Source organism: Micropterus dolomieu, linkage group LG05, assembly GCF_021292245.1.
Source record: "Micropterus dolomieu isolate WLL.071019.BEF.003 ecotype Adirondacks linkage group LG05, ASM2129224v1, whole genome shotgun sequence".
Lineage (NCBI taxonomy): Eukaryota > Metazoa > Chordata > Actinopteri > Centrarchiformes > Centrarchidae > Micropterus > Micropterus dolomieu.
The window spans coordinates 29,049,154-29,069,010 of record NC_060154.1 but is presented as its reverse complement, the minus strand read 5'-3'; the positions used below and the strand labels follow the sequence as shown (position 1 = coordinate 29,069,010).

The following is a 19,857-nucleotide window of genomic DNA, read 5'->3' as shown; positions in this document are numbered from 1 at the left end:
TTTATGACTGGAAAATGAATGTCTAAGACGTCACTTTGGGCTTTAGGACATTGTCATAGACATTTTATACAACAAGCAATTAACTGATTAATCAAGAAAATAATTGTCAGATTCATTTAAATTAAAATAATTGTAGGCCTACATTTGAATAACCTTCAACTTGAAAATATAAAGTACAGTATTTGGTAATGACAAGGCAGAGAGATTTATATTTGTTCTTTCTCTCACCTCTCCTTTCTTAGTGCTGGGATCACATCTATAATTAATTTATTTTCTTTGTCTCTCCTCTTTTCCTTCTTTTCATCTCTATCATTATTATTATTATTATTAAAGTAAAAAGAAAAGTAAATATGAGTTCTCTATAAAATTTGCTTTATGTACATTAAATATATACATAGATTTTATTATCATATGCCAGCCAATAAATTGTGGAAAGAAACAACATGGGCAGAGAAAAAGGGAATAATGAATGAATGAATTCACATCTAAAACAGCACAGTGTACAGAGTGATTCATATTAAGTGACCTGATGTGATCTGATGGAGCAAATGTTCACGCTCATTCTTTTATATCAAATTCCAATTGACATCTATTGCATGGTCCCAATCTTCCAGATTCATCAACGGTAATCTGGACGGATCCCTCTGCCTTCCACTAGAGGTCTCCCTCGCCATTCTTTAAAAGATGCAAGTCTCACCTTCCATTTTCTGAGGTGAAAACACTCCCTGGCTTTGACTCTTCCTCCTCCATATGAGAACCATCCATTTCAATATAAAACACCTTCTCCTTTGTGAAGCGTGGTGCTGCTAGGATCCAAATTGATCCCAGAGTGGACATCGAAAGTGCATCGATGGCAGCCGGCATTATCGTTACAGGGCCTCGGCTACAGTGCTAACACAAGCTCTGACTCTGTGGCTTTACACCCCGCGTGTGTCGATAGCCATTTAAAGCGTTACCATTTGTCATGTGTCTCACTGTCATTGAATCAGAAGGGACAGGCAGGGAGCACTTCATTAATTCAGAGACAATGGGAGTGCTTGGTGCATTAACCCCAGACTGTTGTCCGGGTTGGTAGGCTTGGGCAGGGGGTCACTGGGATGTGAATGAAGCCTGCTGTAGTAGTAGAGGAAGAGTGGGGGCTACCTCAGTCACCCCTCCCAGGCTTTAAGTGGACTGGAAATGCTAATATGGCAACTGTTGGTGAGTGGAAGAGGTCAGGGGGTCAGGCCACGGGCTCGGCGGGAGGTGGATTGAGTGTGGGAGGAGTGTTAGAGGAGGAGGAGGGGGGGGTCTCTTGGGATGGCGAGACTGTACAAACATCCTGTCTCATTACCCAGACTCCTTCATCATCCTTGTAATGTATGGATGGGCTTGGAGGGGCAAATCTCAGATGGCTTCACACCCCACCTTACCTCCGCGCCGCCACGACTGCAGCCGCGTTATGACCCGATCAAACCTGCTCCATCAGAAACCCTAGACCCGCCTGTCCGCTTTAGTTAACGCACATCAGCAGAGGCCCCCACCCCACGCTCCCCGGCTCCTGAACACTCACCAGTATGGAGAGGCAGTTTTTCTCTATAGTTACCACCTCATAAATACCAGAATAAAGTGGGTGTTAAAATGAGAGCACACCACAATATCCCATGGAGGAAAATGAGCTGTACTTTCTGGAAGTCATTTTCAGAACAAAAACAACTCAGCAGTACAGACTTAAGCAGAAAAAGACAGAAAACAATTTAGACAAAAGCACACAATAACTACATCTAGTATTCCAGGGGGGATTAAAAATGTGTTACGATGTTCTGTATCGAGTTACAGAATGTCTCTTATTCTTAATTTTATTTCTAAATTTGACTTTGGACAGCTCACCTGACCCTGTAACTTGAATACACAGGTAGGAGGAAAGAGTGTTCCCAAAATACTAAGTAAAAGCACAATTTCAAGAGCACCACCGCACAAATGTAACGGAGGAAGGCCTTTTTAGATGTTTCTACCAAAAAACTGAGGCCAGATCTCTTCCCGAACCCATAAAACGTCTAGACTATCAAATGAATATGGAACATAAAACTTCCCTGTGTCCACAGAAATGATTCGATTCACGTCTGCCAAGTTCCAGCTTAACATTCATGAAGTGTTTATTTTACTTGGCTTGAAGCACCTCCAACATCAGTCTTATAAGAGCGGCTGTTGCAGGGGAAGGTCATTTCATAGGAGATCTCTTGGAAGGCAAAGAGAAAAAACACTAGTAGGCTGACTTTGTTTTCAAAAGATGGAAAATAAAAAAAGGACCCAGACAAATGGAAAGCAAACGCCTACATTTAGCCGGGTAGGCTGGGTATTCAAAGCCAAGAATTGTGCTCAAAATAAATAGGTAAACGTGTCTTAAACTGGCAATTAACACAAACTCCGACATGATCCCCAGGCCTTGCTTGTTGATGCATGTATACCCTCGCTAATCAGCCGCATATCGCATCCTCTGCTCGCACGCAGCACAGATCCCAGCTCCATACTTGCTGCTGATCCAGCTGTCTTGGAGAGCATCTGTCAGGAGGGACCCAGGAAGGAACAATGCATTACGCCATGTTGGCTGTGTACTGTCATCCCTCATTGACAGCACATTGTCACACTTACACAGTGTCCTCTGAGCTGGTAACAAGCTAAGTAGCTGCTGCCTATATTATCAGCTCTTCCTGCCGCCTCTTATCATACAATCTGATGGGAATCTGCTCCGAGTGGGGTTAATGTGGATTCTTGCGACAGTGTTCATTTTTTAATTTAAAAGACTAATCAGTGTGATCCTTACAACGCTGCGAGTCATACTGGTAACAATCTCGTGTCGTGCAATGGGTAGTTTCCCTACACGGAGAAAGCCCCAGACCTGCAGTGTTCAGAAGTGATGGAAGCGAATGATGATTTATTTATTCCACCCTGAACCTAAAGCACATAATTAAAACCATGGCGGGATTATCTCAAACAAATAAAATTAATAAAGAAAAGAAAGGGATAATGTGCCTCCATAAAATTGGCTTTGCTGTGGGTCATAATTACACGACTCAGTGAGGGCCACTTTATTGGCTAATGGCAGCCTAATTGATTCATCCTAATGTTTTTCGAGCCTTGGGTCTGCTGGGCACTCCCTGTCCAATAGTGCTGGTGAACTTACTTAGCCACCCGCAGACAAACATTGAAGGTTCTCCCAGGGATAAACAATTATCTGTGTGTGTGAGTGTGTGATTCGGACCCCCCCCCCCCCCCCCCCCCCCCCCCCCCCCCCCCCCCTCGGTGAACACACGTTTTCTGTATGTCTCTAATGGATGCCATTTCCCTCTTGGAGGCATTTCAAAGATGGCTTGTTGTCAGACGATGCCTTATTCCTCCCTGCTGTTGCTGACAAGCAATTCTCGCAAGGATGCATGCACCGAGCTTTACTGCTTTGCTTTATTTCGTGCGCTAATACCATGGTTAATACAAACAAAAACATTCATACACTGGCTTCTGGTTCACTGCTAACATACAGAATGCAGGATTGTGGGGTGATGTTGGAAGGAAACCTCTACATCCTCTACAAGGATGGATTGGGTCAGTGTGGTGTGCACTGGTCGGTGGTTTTACTGCTCTGTGTGCACACAGCAGGAGAAAATGTCACCGACTGAGAGGACAAGAAAAGTAAACGGGAATGGGAGAACATGACATTTATTTAACCCCCGCAGCATCTGGCCTTTTACAAATCAAATCGATATTTAATAAAAGCCCTGGGCAATTGGCTTTTGGAGAGGTGGATGTTTAACTGTCTGGTTGTTTATCTGTAAATATTTATTTCATTCCCACACAGCTGAGAGAAAAAGCTTTTGGTCTTTTAGGATAAGGTCGAAATATCATGCTCGGATATGATTTACGCCCCTATTTGAGGGAGAGCAGCATGCCTAAACCTCCTACTTCTCCCCCCTCACTGCTTGATTTCAGCGAGCACACGTGTAAGAGTCTCTGTTCCCTATATTTTAGTCATTCGAGAAAATTGGCTCACGGCCTCATATGAAGATGGGTGTGGGTATTAAAATATTAATTGAACTACTAGCAACAGAGATACATCATTTCAATGCAGCTCTGAGTTTAGGGTGAGTCTTAATTGAACAAAAGCCCGAGAATATACTCTGTCTTCCCTCTGAAGGGGAATGAACCGTGGCAAAACAACAGTGGGCTGGCAGCCTGGGGCTAGCATCATAACTAGCTTCTTTGGAGAATTGTCATCACTGGGGAAGGACACAGGTCTGTTACAGATTGTCACATCATCTCACCATACATGACAGGGGTTCATAAATGTGAGAAATATTAAAATTGACAGCAAATACAAGCAAGATCCAGGTCTAAAAATACACTTTTGAGTCAGTGACAATATTTGGGATCGTATTAAAAGCTTGTCAGGGGATTAAGATTTCTTCCAGGACAGTGCTTGCATCTTCAAAATGATTCAGTTTTTTTCATGGCATAACAATATCAGACTCAAAGAGTTACGGCACACCATGCTCTGCAGTCCAGATATCTCATCCTATCAGATTAACAGAGCCAAATAGCAGGCTGTCAAAAACTATTACCATATGTAATCCCCTTCTAGATTTCGAAGGCATGTCGACAGGGACTGTTGGCATGGCAGCCTGTCATGGCGATCGGGTGATTGGGGGAAAGCCTGATGTTTAATTAATGATGTTGGGCTGTTCTGTCACAGTTAGCGAGATGGACGGTCAAACATAAAGGCCTCTGACAGAGATTGGGTGCCTTAGTTCAAACCGGGGGACACCTTTAGAGGCCCTCCGTTCTGCACCCAGATGCTGAAATGTGAACCGCAGTGTTACATCGCGGGCAGCAGCACAGGGAGGCCAAAAGTGACACGCAATGCCAGTCAGGTGACAGCATGTCCAGGGAGATCAACTACCGCCTGGCTTGACATTTCTAAGAGCACTTTGATCAGAAAGGTGAGGTGCAGACTTTATAGTCACAGCCTGTGATGTTTTCTTATCAGCTTTTCTGTTCTGTTGCTGAATATCACCCAATAGTAATTCTGCATATACACAGCTTATTCAAACTTGTGCTGTGGTTAGGCTGGTCTTTCCTGAGAAAAAAATCATCTGGCACACAGGAAGTATCACTTCCTGTGTCTGTAGCAGCAGCTAAAGTAGTTTGCTTGAGTAGGAAAAGGAGAAGAAGTAGGTTGTCAGCATTAGCAGCAACCACCATTTCTGTCACTTTATTATTTGAAAGTTATTTCCAAATTGGATATTCAATCTGTAATGCTCTGTTTGAATTCAATCCTTCACAGTATACATGCAAGGCTACTGTTGGTCTCTTTACTCACGCACAATGGTGAACACTAGTGAGCTGTGAACAGACAGTTGTGTCAAAAAAATTTGAGAAGAAAGGAAGCATTACGGATCCGACGGAAAAAGGCGGCTAATGGTAAGGGCTGTATGCAGCTGCTAACGCCAATCTTAGCTTGTCACTCAGCCACCACGTCTATGCCACAAAGACATTGTTTAGGATTTGGGTTCATTACATGTTAGGTGAAAAACTTGATTTTGGGGGAAATAATGTAATGCCCTTTCACCCACGAGACTCAATCTTCACCAAAAGAAAAATCAAGAAAAAGGAGGCACATACACAAACTGTCAGGAGAGTGCAGTTCAACATGACATTAGCGTTAGTAGTTTTTTGTAAAATAAGTAAGCAAAATTGTAAAATATGCAGTAATGACACTATATTATTATTGCTTTTATGATTCCCCAAAAAGTCGTATAAGACACTTAAATCATCGCTGAGTAATATATTTTGGAGTTATCCAATAAAATCAGCACATGACAAAAAATAAATGTGTCTTATCTCAAATGTTTACAATGATATTCAGCATGTAATACAAAATAGAGTTGTGATGTAATCTTGCCTTGAATAGTGAGCCCATCCAGCCAAAAATTTGACTTGAAAGCCAAATCCTTTTGCATAATTAACCCTTTCGGGTCAGGCTGTGGTCGGCCTGTCTGCTTGAATTTACAGTGACAGCCCTGGCCCTATTTGTTTGCATTGGTGCTTCAGTGGGCACACTTCGTTGTGGCTTCAGCAGTTAATAAATCACAGTGGAAGCCCCCTCTCTCGACGCCGGCCTGTGCTACGGTGGTCCTGTCACAAGGCAGGCACCAGCGCTGAAGCGACAGCTACATGCTAATTCAACATCGGCATAATTCATTATACAGTCGCAAGTGTACTGGAATGGAAAGAGAACCAACATACACCAGGAGGAAGACGACAGGCATCAAACTGTTAAATCCTGCTCCCCTTAAGTCCCCTCTGTTTGCCTTTGTAAAGTCTTTAAACTCCTGCCAGCAATATAAAATTATACCACATATTATCTATGCACAGAAAAAGCTTTGGGATGTGTAAAGAATAAAATATTATTTTTTACTGCAGTTACTTTCCACGTGCAGACACAGAGTCATGTCATTTGTTTTAAGGGGAAAAGGGTTAACAGGCAATATCAGAGGTATAAGAGGTTAATGGACAAGGAAGACAATTAAGAAAGATGTGAGCACCTTAACGGTGTTGTTAAAAAGAAATTTGCCTTTTTATGAAATATGGTAATCTATACAGCCACTTCCTGTTAGGCATACAAAAGCCAATGTAAAATGACATATCAAAAAGTAGAATGGGAGCTATTGCACTAAAGGGGAAATTAAGAAAAAGATAATGAGTCAATTAAACTGATAAGGCCTTGTGCTCTTCAGAGGGTGAAAACCAAGGGGAGTGGAGCTGACAGCCTTCACATTAAAGCGCTTTGCCGCCTTCTCATCCTCTATGTGGCCCTTCTGCTTTGTAACCACCAGTTCAGGAGAGAGAGAAGCATCATAGTCCCAGTTAAGAAATACTGATTATGCACACCCACCGTCATCAGCAGATACCACTAATGAAGGTAATTAGAATTTGGTCCACCAAGGCCTTAGGGCCACTATTAACGACGTAGTCTTTGGCACAGTGGTCAAACACTTACTTCCTAATACATACGTTCGTGTAGCAAAGTTGTTTTTTTTCTTGAGCATGAAAGCTCATTCTTGATCTTGGTAATAGTACTTGTACCACTTCACTAAAGGACAAGCCTATCATCAACATGCAAGAAGTAGCGGCCCCTTCAAGCTAGCTAGTATAAACCCATGTATAAAACCTTTTCATGGACAGATAAAGGACACAAAACAGTGTGATAATTATAATTACACCAAAAAATTAAAATATAACTAAGAATTAAATCAACAATTATGGATGTATCTGCATTGTTGTGGACATGTCTGAGCCTGGACCCAGGAAAAGCATCTGTCAAAGTCAAATTGTCTTTCCAATTTTATTGGCTCTCACAGCATGTTGCTGGATGATGATACAAGACCAGCGGCATAAGTTTGACTTTAAAACTCTGCTCTGCTATGTGACAGGCCCTCTGCTCTGGCTGCAGACGAGGCTCATTGGAATAGTATACAGTGAAAAAGTATGTAGCCTGTTATTTTCTGCATAGCTGGTGTCCATGTGATTGCTCTCCTACAGTCATTTTACAGTATTCTATATATCCTGCCAGGAACATATTCTAACACTGTACCACTAGGGGTTATGGTTATGTTCTTTAACATGACCAGCCCTCTATTCATGGATCCATAAAGAATTCGGGACCGTTTAATCTCCGTAAATGCCAGAAATAAACTCAAAAGACACAACAGTAAAAGATATTCCTCACATACCGCGGGATACTTGCTCTCATTTGCTTTCTGATTGGCCTTTTGAAACATAAAATTTGGATAATTTTATACCTGTGGTCTGTCTCCACTGATTCTGAATTCCTGAACACAATGCTATCACATTGTATGTGTTGTTGACCAAATTGGCAATGCAGGATAGTGAATTAAAACCAGTTCATCCCTCAGTGAAGGGTTCATTCCACTCTACAACTTCTCAGCCCACATGAAGGATGTGTAGCAGTTAAAGAGCATCCAGACAAGTGTCCTGTGTGTCCCACATGAGATAGCAAACGTCCAGCAGCCTGCACCAGGCTGGGGCCCATCCATGGCCTTGGGCATTGTGTTGACTGGGCCTGCCATGTCATTAACAGTCGCCTTGATCTGCTCTACCTTATTAAAGCCATTCCTTCAGGAGAGCAGACGAGCATGTCAGTGTGAAACCAGGCCAAGGAGGGAAGGTGACCACACTGCCACCCTCAGCTTGTGCGGGGGTGGTGGTGGTGGTGGTGGTGGTGGGGGGGGGTACGAGCAAAGTGCAGCGGCTTTGTTGTCAGCCTCACCCCGGACCCCCTGATGTCCCTGTGATTCCCTTGTCAGTCTGTGTTAATGGAACTCACAGTGGTTATGCTCCTTCACATTCTTATCTCCTGTAGCAGGACAGTCGCACAGCCCAGCAGTGTCTGTTTAGCCTCGGCTGACCAGGAAAGACCAACTGATGTGTTGAATATTGACAATGTCTATTCTGTCAGCAAGATAGACTCCTATTTAGGAATGCTGAAACTCAAACAATCTACACATACCTTCAGTACAAATTGGCTTCGTACTATTTGACCAGTATTAACTGATGCAGAGAATTAATAGAGTTTAACTTCCTTTGACCGGTATGCTCATGAGTAAAAAAGTTACAGCATAAACCCGCAGAAACACCCGACTGGTGAAGCCTGGTGGTTTCCAGCTCTGTCCCATTCCATCTATCTGACTACACACACTTGTGTGGCATTTTTCACCGAGCGCAGCTCTCCTACTGCCAACCAGTTTATGTAAAAGTGATTAACAGTAATTAATCCTTAATCACCATGATTAGCCAAGTCGCAGTAAATTAAGCCACATCTGGAGCAGCTGAGGGCTCATGAGTGGCAGCAGGCATGCGGAGTGTGAATGCCACTGTTTACTGAGGTCTACCTGAAACAGCTGAAAGCCAACAGCACACGGCTCATCTCAGCTGTTTTGTTTGGGCTTTTTGTTGTTCAGTGGCATGTAAATTCAGATAGTACCCCTCTGAAGAAAAATCCTTTTATACTTTTGTAAATGTCCAAAATCAGAGAATGCAATTAGATTCATACAATCATACATGTTTGTGCAGTAATCATTATTATTAATATGCAACTACTATTACTGTGCTATTAGGGTGGAGTATCATTTGGATTTCTTTCGATTCCTGTTCTTATCGATTAACAGTGTTGATTCTAATATGGTAAACAAAAACATCTTTATTCTTTGAAGTGTTTACTTTGACTTAAATTGTTTAATTAAAATACCATTTACAAAGTAATACAACAAAAACACATGCTCCACAGTCAGTACATTCTTGTGGATACTGTGGCATTTGACAGTTTTCTCTTTTGTCATCTTCCCCTTCATTGCCAAAGAGAACGGTGTGTCCCTGGCTGTACTGGAGGTGCTAGCGCTGGCTGATGACACACTCTAGGAGCTAGGAGACGCCGTGCTGCCTTGGTCAAATTTGATGTGCAACCCGACTAATTAGCTTCCCGCGTGCATTGCCCTTTGCCATGTCGTTTTCGTTAATAAAGTGAAGCCACACTTTTGAGCGTTTATCACGATCCATCTTTCCCTGCTGTTGTGATGTTAGCCATGCATGCTCGTATCTAAACAAATTAACACGCTGTTGCGTTGATGCGTGATGTAGACAGGTCCTGGCAGATAGCCATGTCCTTATAGATATGCAGCCTTTGTTTGCAATAATAGAGGGTTATCGCGTTTAGGAACCTGTAAGGAGAAGCCAAATGAAAAAATGTTAACGGGAACCCAGCTCTTGGCATTTTGGATTCGGATTCGGTTCTAATTTAGAACTGGTTTTTGGTTCCCATCCCAACAAAGAGACGAGTTGAACAAACTCAACACAGTGTTGTAACAAAAGATACTGGATTTTTGAGGCTGATCCAATATTTGACAGTTTGAAAAATCTGATAAAAATCAATATCCACTTTTTACATAAACTCCAGATGAGTAACAATCTTTGATTAGACATCCAAGTGTGTCCACATATAGCATCCTGCAACCTGAAAATATTACTACATCTATAAATAAGTAGATACACTTTCTTTTGAGTGGCTTCTTTATATGATGATGAGCATGGTGATTTCTATCCTGTAATCTTTTCTGCAGAAGCCAATTAAAATTCCAGCATGACTTTGTTTACCTGAAAGCTATTTTTAACTAACTATAACCACTCAAAACCTGCTGTATGAGATCTAAACAACATATTTTATAAAGTACATCCAGGATTTACTTGCTGTTGCATAAATGTTGTAATTTTGAATTGAGCACTTGTTCCCAATAAATAGGGAAATATGACTTAATGAGTTACATTTTCTTTCTTTTTTCTTGACAAGTGACCAAAAGCATCATGGTAGTAACTGATAGTAAGATTTAATTTCTATTTATTCTTATCATTTAACATTCTAGCTGCAAATATTAAGTGCTGACTTAACTGACTATGTCTTGAGTCCCTATTTGTGTATAAATATGACAAAAAAAATCCTACAATACAAGATTAGTATAAATGTTGTATCTTGAGGTCTATGTATACATTTTATGGAAATCTGTATTGACCAAAACAGCCTTCTAAGAAAACCAGAAACTGACCTTCACCATCTACAGTATACAGACACCACAGCAGATTCCCAACACTCACAAGGACACACACAAACACACACACACACACAGTCCCCGCGCCCTGTGTGTACCCGTGCTGCATTGTTGATTGGCCTGAAGATGTCTCGTGTGTAGCAGCAGCAGCGGCGGCGCCTCTCTGTAGCTTTTTCCTGCCAGATAAATGATGCAGGAGGACTGGTTGTGTGCCGGGGAACTGGTTCCATCACAGCGGGTGTGCTGTTTCTCTTAGCCCAATGTTTCTCTTGTGCCCCCCTGGAGAGTTTTCTCCCTGCGCCCTAGTCTCTCCCTGTTACACAGCTCCAGATTAATTACACACTTTAATGAGCTGAATTATTAATGGGGCTCTTACTTGGCAGTTTAAGGAAATGCAGAGGAGAAGACAGCGTTGAGCATCGGGAATCGGGGCTCTCATTAAAACATCACACAACGCCTTTGGGAGCGGTGTTATTTAGCCGGAGAAATAATAGGATTTGGTATTTTACATATCAGGAACAGTGAAGCTCCTTGAGCATGAATCCACAGCGAGGAATAGAGAGAAGAGCAAAGGCTCGTGCACAACATTATGTCATTATGATTGCAGGCATGTGGAAAATGAAAGGCCATCTACTGCAGCCGCTAGAAAAGGTTTCCTTTCTGATTGTTCAGCACAGATGGGAGCAATATTATCTGAAATGAGGGGGACTAAAGCAGAAGTGAAATGAACGAAAAGAATATCCAGGTGAATATGTCATATTCACTTCTCCCTCGAAAAGGACAGCTTTTATCTTGCACAACTGTAACACTTAGGGCGGCGAGGATGTTCATCAAAATCAGGAATGTGGGAAAATGGCATTATGAAAGCTGCAAAAGCTGCAGGAAAATGAGATTATTCACATAATATCACACTTGCTGACAAGAGAAAATCCCACGGTGAAGAGACAGGAAATGAAACCAGGAAACAAGTTTCAGAGTTCCTGCGAGTCTAAATTTATATTTCTGCTGGAACAAAATTCAATCTCCTCACCACGTCTATGTGTGATGAGTGTATACGCATGTGTGTGATGTATTCAATAAGAAGGTTACAACATTGGGAACACGCCCAACACTGTGAAGCATTGCTCACATATATGATCTGACAATGAATTTGTTCTCTGAATACACTTTAATGTGTCGGAGAACAGAACTATCTCCTTTTTGACAAAGCATCTTTATTGAGAAGCTGCTCATATTTCAGATGTGATGATTGGGTTTATCAGACAGTCTTCGCTGTGACGGCTGCTGCACTAACATGTCTTGAGAGCACCGAGCGGCTTTCACGCTCGCTCGTGGAATCCACAGTGGGATCCCAGGGGATCTCTCTCTCTCTCTATTTGTGTACAAGCTGCTGCCAGTGCTGACTGTTCCTGGTGTTTGGGTGGAAACAATAACAGCCTCATTGCACAGTCAGATTATATTACAGCGCAACTCTCTGCACAGCTAGGAGTCTCAATGGATTTTGGCTAGATTGCCATATTTGGGAAGACACGTCAGGAGAACTGATGACATGGCGGCTGACAAATTAGATTGAAATCTGAATGATGACTTCGCCTCTGTGTCTCAGTGATCCAGCATATTAACACAAGTCACTGATTAGTAACCACCGTGAAAAGTAATCAGATGACCTAGAATGGCCTGGGTGGCTGTGCAGGCAGGGCGTCTAGATGGGACAGTGTCTTTGTGCAGCCTTGCAGCACCAGACACAAAGCCCCGGGGACACTGCTACCGCCGCACAGCTAAACACCCCCCTGTAGCCAGGATGAAAACCACACAAGTTCCTGGTCAGGATAATAATAAAAAAGAGCAGAGCGGCTCATTACGTGGGTCCTATTTGGGTCAGGAAGCAGATGCAAATGTAGGTCAGAAGGAACCCCTGTTGTCAATCAAGAAAGAAGAGAGAACAGTGTGGAGTAATGGAGGAGGATAGAAAGAGTGTCTCCCCCAGTGAAAGATCATGCCTGCTGCTCTCCACAGCCCATCCCCTAGGACAGAGGGTATCAAATCATATGCAGAGGAGGGGAGTGGTGCTAAGCTTCAATGAGGAAACTTAATTAGACTCACGCTTGTGAGGTTAATTTAAGCTAACTGGCACGAGTGAAAAGGCATTACAATTTTTCTGTAGCAGGACGGATCCAACATCAAGCTCTGTTTTCAGTTCCCGTGTCACCGGACCATATATCAGCACCGCACCAATAAAGCTGTTTCCCATCTTGCCTATCCTGCATGTTTTGCAATTGGATGATGAGGCCAGTCTGACCTACATGCTGCAGACCTCCAGAGAGCCCAGGATCTAAGTCCTCCACCAGCCTGAGAGGGAGTAAACATGTTAAGTGACCTTGAGGCAAAGTGCGCTGTCACATATCCATGCTTGAATTCCTTTAAGATGACTTGTGTTTTTTCTTTTTAAGTGCAGAAATGTTGAAGTGCATCATCTTTTCTTCCTCTTGCACTTTTGGCCAATTCCAGCTCCTCTCGGAAAATCTCAGCAGCAGCAGCTCCTCCAACTCTGTAGCACTTCATTTCACCTCACACTGAGCTTAGATGCAGCGCTAACTGCCTAGAGGTTGACACTTGTCTGAATAATGTTATGCTAATGCTCTAGTCTACCTGTATTTACCCCTAAGTGCAGCAAGCAATCTGTTGATTGCGAGAAAGCAATTTCCCTGAAAGAGGGGGAGAGCGGGAGAGAGAAAGACTGAATGAGAGGGTAACAAGAGATCTTCTTTAAGCTGCGGCAAAAGCAATTTACAGAGGACGACAATTTTCTCTGGCTGTGAAAGGAGCCTCTCTAATTGTGCCGACGCAGAGCCATCAAGATGGGGATATAGAAAATAGCAGAGCAGGCTCGCACGTATCCCAGAGCAACTTAGAGGTATACACAGGAAAACAGCTATAAAACCTTCCTTTTATTTAGTCAGGATTTTCTCTTTGATAATAAATTAAGATCCCCATTGGTACTGTAGATAAAAAGAATAGCTTACACAAACATAGTAACAGCTTGGGCACATTGTGTTTTCCAACTCAGGCTAATTACCTTTAGGTTATACACAACAAACTACAACCAAATGTAATGGCATGTATAAGAGAGAACGGCCTCCATCTCCTTGCTCTTGTTTATTTTCTGATGCACAGACATAATACAACTCCAAATGCTATAATGATGAATGAGGACATTGTCCTTTAATTTGTTTGCTGGTCCTTGTGCTGCCCAAGAAGGCAGATGTAGAAATTAATTGCTCTTTCTGTCAAGGAATGAGGTGTTGGTGTAAATGTGTGTATGTGCGTGCGTGCGTGCATGCGTGTGTGGGTGTGACAAGGCTTCTAAAAATAAAGTAGCAGAACCGCACGTGTGTGTGCGTGTGGTGCCAGATTGGGCTCAGTGCTGTGCTCGTCTCGCTCTGGCTCGACTTCTATCTGCCCGTGTGATAAAGCTGCTAACAGGCCTTTATCGGGGAGCAAGGGGAAATATGCTCCTGCCAGATTAGGCCCCAGACTCTGCCAAGGTTATAAACAGCCTGTTATCTGTGTCCCAAACAGAGTAATCCACGCTCTATCAGCACCCAAACATATGGGCCACACAGAGCAGAGATAGCCTCTGATGGACACTTGGTTTTAATTGCAATGAGAGCCAGTGGAGCATCGCTGGGAGAGAAAAAAGGACATAAAAAAGGTCTGTTATTGTGGACATGTCCCAGCCCCGGTGTAGCTGGCCAACATTCACAAAGACCAACCTCGACCTTTCTGCAGTGCTGCACCTGCTCCTTCCTGTGCTCTCAGTCGATAGCATGAATGAGCAGGGCAGCGTCAATGTTACATTTCCAGGAATCTATTAAATCCCTGCTGGATATTTGTTTCCCACTCAAATTAATATTTTCCCTTTTCATCCGATGTCATTTGGTGTCTTTGTGCATTTCGCCGGCATGCTTAATTAGATCTTGGCAGCAGTAAGTATGCATTAATTTGATTAGGCGCTGATGGGCTATTTTCAGTGCTCAACACAACGCAGGCTATTCTTCAGCTGATGCTTCACAAAACATCAGTTCTCAGATGCACTCTGTCTCCCTAATCAATAGCAAACTTAAACTTCCCCAGACACGGTCTTAGTAAACAAGGGCCACTCAGACGCTCTGTCTTTCAGCACAAAACACACACTCAAATACACTCAGTGAAAGACTAAGTGAAGTGAGGACAGCAGACAGATATGATAGAAGAGCTAGTGAGTCTTTCAGCCCTGCAGGAACTGTGTGTGATGACTGCTGCTAAATAATTATATTTATATTTGAGCGCCACAGTTTAGGCCAATGAATACCTCATCTTTTTGTTTTTTAAAAGTCCACATCTTGCCTGCATTAATTGATATTTTTGACCACTGTTGGATGCACAACTTTGACATATCATCAAATTATAAAGTTCTTTTGGCAAATGTGTTAGCAACAGTTGCCTATTTACACATCTATTAGAGTTGTGGATCGTAAAACTAATACAAAGAGCTACAGATGCTCATCTTTCATTCTTCAAAATTTATTGGTAAGCAAAACAACATGCTGTTTTAACTTTGAATTTTTAGTGCAATGATGGATTACTACTGATATTTTGAGAGTGCTAACTCCCTCAAAGTAAAGTGTTTTAGAAAATCTGGGTAAACTGTTGGCTTGTTTAAAATGTCTCTGGTTGTCTGACCACACCACTATCTTTTGATCAATTTTGTGAGTACAGTGTTATCTGGAACTGCACCAATAAGTCGACTAATCAATTAGTCGATCAACACATATTTATTCAGCAAATATTTTAATAATTGACAAATTGTTTAAGTGTTTTAAAACCTTCCCTAGCTCCTTATTTGTGAAGATTTGCTGCTTTTCTTTTTTCTGTTTTACACAAAATACGCAGTAAGCAAATAATCTGAAGTCATGTCATGAAGATGGTTTTAGGAAACTTTGATGGGTATTTCTCAAAATGTTTTGACATGTTATAGCCCACACGATTAATTGATGAATCGGGAACATAATCAGCAGATTATTCGATAATGAAAGTAAACGTTAGTTGCAGCCCAAGTGTTGTCATAACCAACAGAAATGATGGAAACTATGAAGGTATCACCCATCAAGTTGTATATAAAGCAGAATGATCCTTTTGCTCATGATACCTAACTAACAAAAATATACGCAATGGTTATCATTATGACACTATTTCTTGTATTTCATCATGGTGTAGGTAAACTAGGCTGTACACTCACAACATTCACCCCTTTCTCTTTAAGGCACAAGCCGAAACGAGCAGCAGCTCCTGTGTTAATGAGGATTGAGGTAAATCAGGGGGAGATTTAGACCCTCTACTACTCTCTGTCTCCTCATATAAGCAGCAGGCTGCTCTTTCTGTTGGCAGAGCTGTGATCTGAATACCTCTGCCTTCATAAAAGATTCAGGCCTTATTGACTTCCTACTTTGGTTTCCCCGCAGAGCTTACCTCCTCTGCTCCTTTTAAATTCTGCTCTCGTGGCTGAGGATGCGCACCTGCCTCGGGAAAAAAAGTCTCCGACTTAAGACAGTGCTTTTATAGCCTTCCCTGAACCGCTTTCAGAACATGCAGGAAATGGATACCCCATCTCAGTACATAATCGGAAGATGGCTCTCAAAAAAAATCAAATCCTGTGCATCCAATAAACTGAAATAATAAACATTACAGAGCCAGTTTTGAACCACTGTATTGTTAAATTTACTAATCACTCAGCTGTTACTGTCTAACAGGGTCAGCAGGGGATTATTGGCATTATAAAATGCCACATCACATCTGTTATGCTAAATATTGATATGTCATGTTCCTTTTATTTCAGCATCTGTCACCTGCTCTTTACTGCACATCATTACCGAATGACTGCAGCATTAAAACCACACAGGCTGAGCTTGTCTGTCTCTCTATACAATATTTCAAAACACAACACACACAAAAGGGCACAAAGTCTAATAAATTACTCATTTTATATACTGCCTCCACATTTCCAAGTCCTGTCCAATAAAGTTTCAAATGTCATGAAGGACCTTTAATATAGAATATAGTATAAACTTGAACCACAAAAACCACACAGCGCTCTGTCCCTTATCTTTTTATCCTATAAAGTTTGATATCTTTGAATCAACTATAAAATGGTTTGGAAACTGTCAACAAGGGGATAATTGGCAGAGTTTATTGTTATGGTGATATGTCCCAACAGGCTCATTTCTTTTAGCCAACAGTAAATGAGAAAACTCTATACTAACAGTGTCGTCTTTCATTACGCATGTGCAGAATTAAATAGTCTAAAAACAGAACTTCAGTGAAAATAAGGACAAAAACAATGGCTTTATAAAATAAGGATGTAGTCTCAGGTTGTTGCTTGTGTAAGATAAGTAAAAAAAACCCCAACAAAATAGCCAAAAGAAATGTCTAATTCAAACAGCGCAGCGTGTTCTTGACCTCTAAAAGCAGCACTAACCTTCTACCCAGCATTTCCGAGTAGCGACAAACTGGTCGAACAAACAAAAAGCAGACCAGCATCTCCAAGGCGCAGCATTTCACACTTGGGTAGAGGGAGAGGACGGGCCTTTAATGACACACAGTCCCCCCAGTCACCTAGAATGAACACGCAGCGCTGGAAATAGACCGGAAACTCAGCCTCCACGCGGGCCAGAAACCTGGTGATGCCTGCCTGCCAAACAAATCCTACCACTGCAGAGAGAGGCAAACCCCCAACTATGTCTCAATCATACAAACCAACCATGATCGAAGCATGTTATTCACCGAGTTATAATGCTGACACCGTCACTGGGTGAAGCGTGCACACACTGCAGCGCACTTGTGCAGCTGATGTGCTCTCCAGTGATGTGTGATAACAACGTATATGGCACAAAGCCCATCCTTGGATTTTCTGTCCATGTTGTGTGCAGCTACCAACAAAACACTACCCTTGCTGTTCAACAAAATCCTCATCATAACCGAGAGATTGTTCATGTTGCTCCTTTATCAAATCCTAAATAGGATGTGAAGTTTACAGTTACAGTAAATCCCAAGCACCCAGCTAGCGATAGGGCTGGGTATTAAAATGATGCTATACTAGTAGACTATCAAAGAATTCAAGCAGCAACAAGGATTCTACTAGGAAACCTAATTCCCTTTTAAATACAATATAAATAAACATTAAATCTTTATTTTCTTCTTATTATTATTTTTTAATTAAAGAGTAATAAGACAATAATGATGAGTTGATCCACAGTAAAAGTATAGATATCTTTCTTTTTCTTAATTGTGAAGATTAGATGCTGCTTTTTTCTTATGTGGTTATAAGCTGAACATCTTTGGTCAGACAAAACGAGCAATTTGAAAAAGTTTCAAATAATCACGAAGCATTTGATCAAAGAATAAGTAAAGACCAGAATGAATTTAGCCAGACATTTGGCGCCAGCTGTTGGTACTTGGTGCTATGGACACATTTTAAGGTTCAATACTAAGCCCTTATAAGCACCTGTATTTCGGATTTAGTTTTGAATCATTAGTGCCATTGACTTTTATACACATTTAACATGAAATATAGGTCACTTATATTGTATTAATACTGAGTGCTTTCCTATTGATTGTGCTCCCTTGCCAGTGGAAGCGACATGGCTGGTTTGCTGCTTGGAGACAGGCCATTTCATACATAAAGTAACTTCACCTGTGCCTCTGTGCAAAGACTCCCAGTATTGAATTCCACCACCCAAAATGGATTCCCCCCCTCCAGCACTAAAGTCCCTGGCTCCCACCAGTCTGCTATGACAAAGGGAGTAAAGGCAAGCAGCACTGGGGTTAAGGCTCTAGTCTCCTAATGAGCTTCTCTGTTCCAGTATGTTGCATAAACCCATTACCTCCCAGCACATTACCTCATTCATTTCTTATATGTGGATAGCTTCCCACTCCCAAGAGCATGGCATTTCAGACACGGCTCATGGTATACTGTATGCACATACGCACTTGTACAGTCTCACAGTAAAAGTCTAAAATTGTTTCTGTTTCACATAGCCATTGAGTTGACCCTGAGATATCAGGCAAACACTGAGGGGGAAAAAACAAACTCTACTGGCAGGAGCTCTATTATTCAGAGAAAAGACAACAAGAGAAAAACAGAAAGAGAGAAGGAAAGAAAATGTCTCCCCTTGCAGTAGAATTATCTCAGTATGTGGCAACTATTGCAGTGTAGGATGAAAGATGCAGGTGGTAGTGAGCTCGACTGAGCCTCCAGCTAATCTGCGGATGCAATCCAGGATGATTGTGTACCCAGAATCCCTTTCAATTTGCCTGATGGTCCAGTACAGTAAATTCTCAAACAAATGCAGGGATTCAAAAAAAGCAAGTCTCACACTATAGCATGAACACACAGTTCATGCAGTTACTAATACAGGCCGGGTGAAAAACACATTGGGGTTTGGGGTAGCGGGGGGGTGGACTTACCCCCCTGTAATGGCTCACACTATAATGGCTCACATGGTAAATTCTGAATAATGTGCCTTTCCACAGCACTTATTTCATCAGTTCACTAGTTATTTCTAATTGTTTCTATTTTTGCAGTTTTTTTTCAATCACTGTTAAATTACTACAAATAAAACTCGGCACTTCATGTGAAGTGTTGTTGAGTTTTATTGACATAAACTTAACCGGGATTCAAACAAACAGCAAAGTAGAACAGGAATTTCTCTTATCAACAAAAATACTGTTTTCATTCAGTAATTTTTTTCCAATTGTTTCTAATTTGCCATTTTTCTTATCATTACTATTACTGATCAACACAGCACGTCCTACACTACTTGTTTTAAAAGGATACCAGGAGACGGTGGGGTTATGCTGTTCGAGCCACTGAAAGGCTTTTGATGTGAAACATCTGAACAGATTGTGTTGAGTTTTACTGATAATATCTTATCACTGACTTAAAACAGCAACATAGAAGTCACGGGAATTAATTAGTGAAAGACATCAAAAAAAGAGAGAAGGTCAGGGCAACTGAGTGGGGAGTATGATTATCTTCCACTGGTGCAATTAGGGCTGAGGAATGTACATTATCCTCAAATTTAAAAAAGAATTATATGTAAAGATTGGGACAAAATATACTTGTAACAGTAAAGGGAACAGAAATAAATCTACACACTCTCCAGTCTCGATT

General features: G+C 41.8%; 1 protein-coding gene and 1 long non-coding RNA gene across 4 annotated transcripts in view; one reads left to right on the top strand and one right to left on the bottom strand.

Moving 5' to 3' along the window:
- The window catches only part of LOC123971397 (pre-B-cell leukemia transcription factor 1), a 69,635-nt gene that overhangs the window by 16,001 nt on the left and 33,777 nt on the right, over positions 1 to 19,857 (bottom strand). The window lies entirely within an intron of this gene.
- Positions 4,716 to 6,456, top strand: LOC123971398. The gene is made up of 3 exons (XR_006825184.1): positions 4,716 to 4,970; positions 5,315 to 5,451; positions 6,011 to 6,456. It is a non-coding gene; the product is annotated as an uncharacterized LOC123971398 (long non-coding RNA).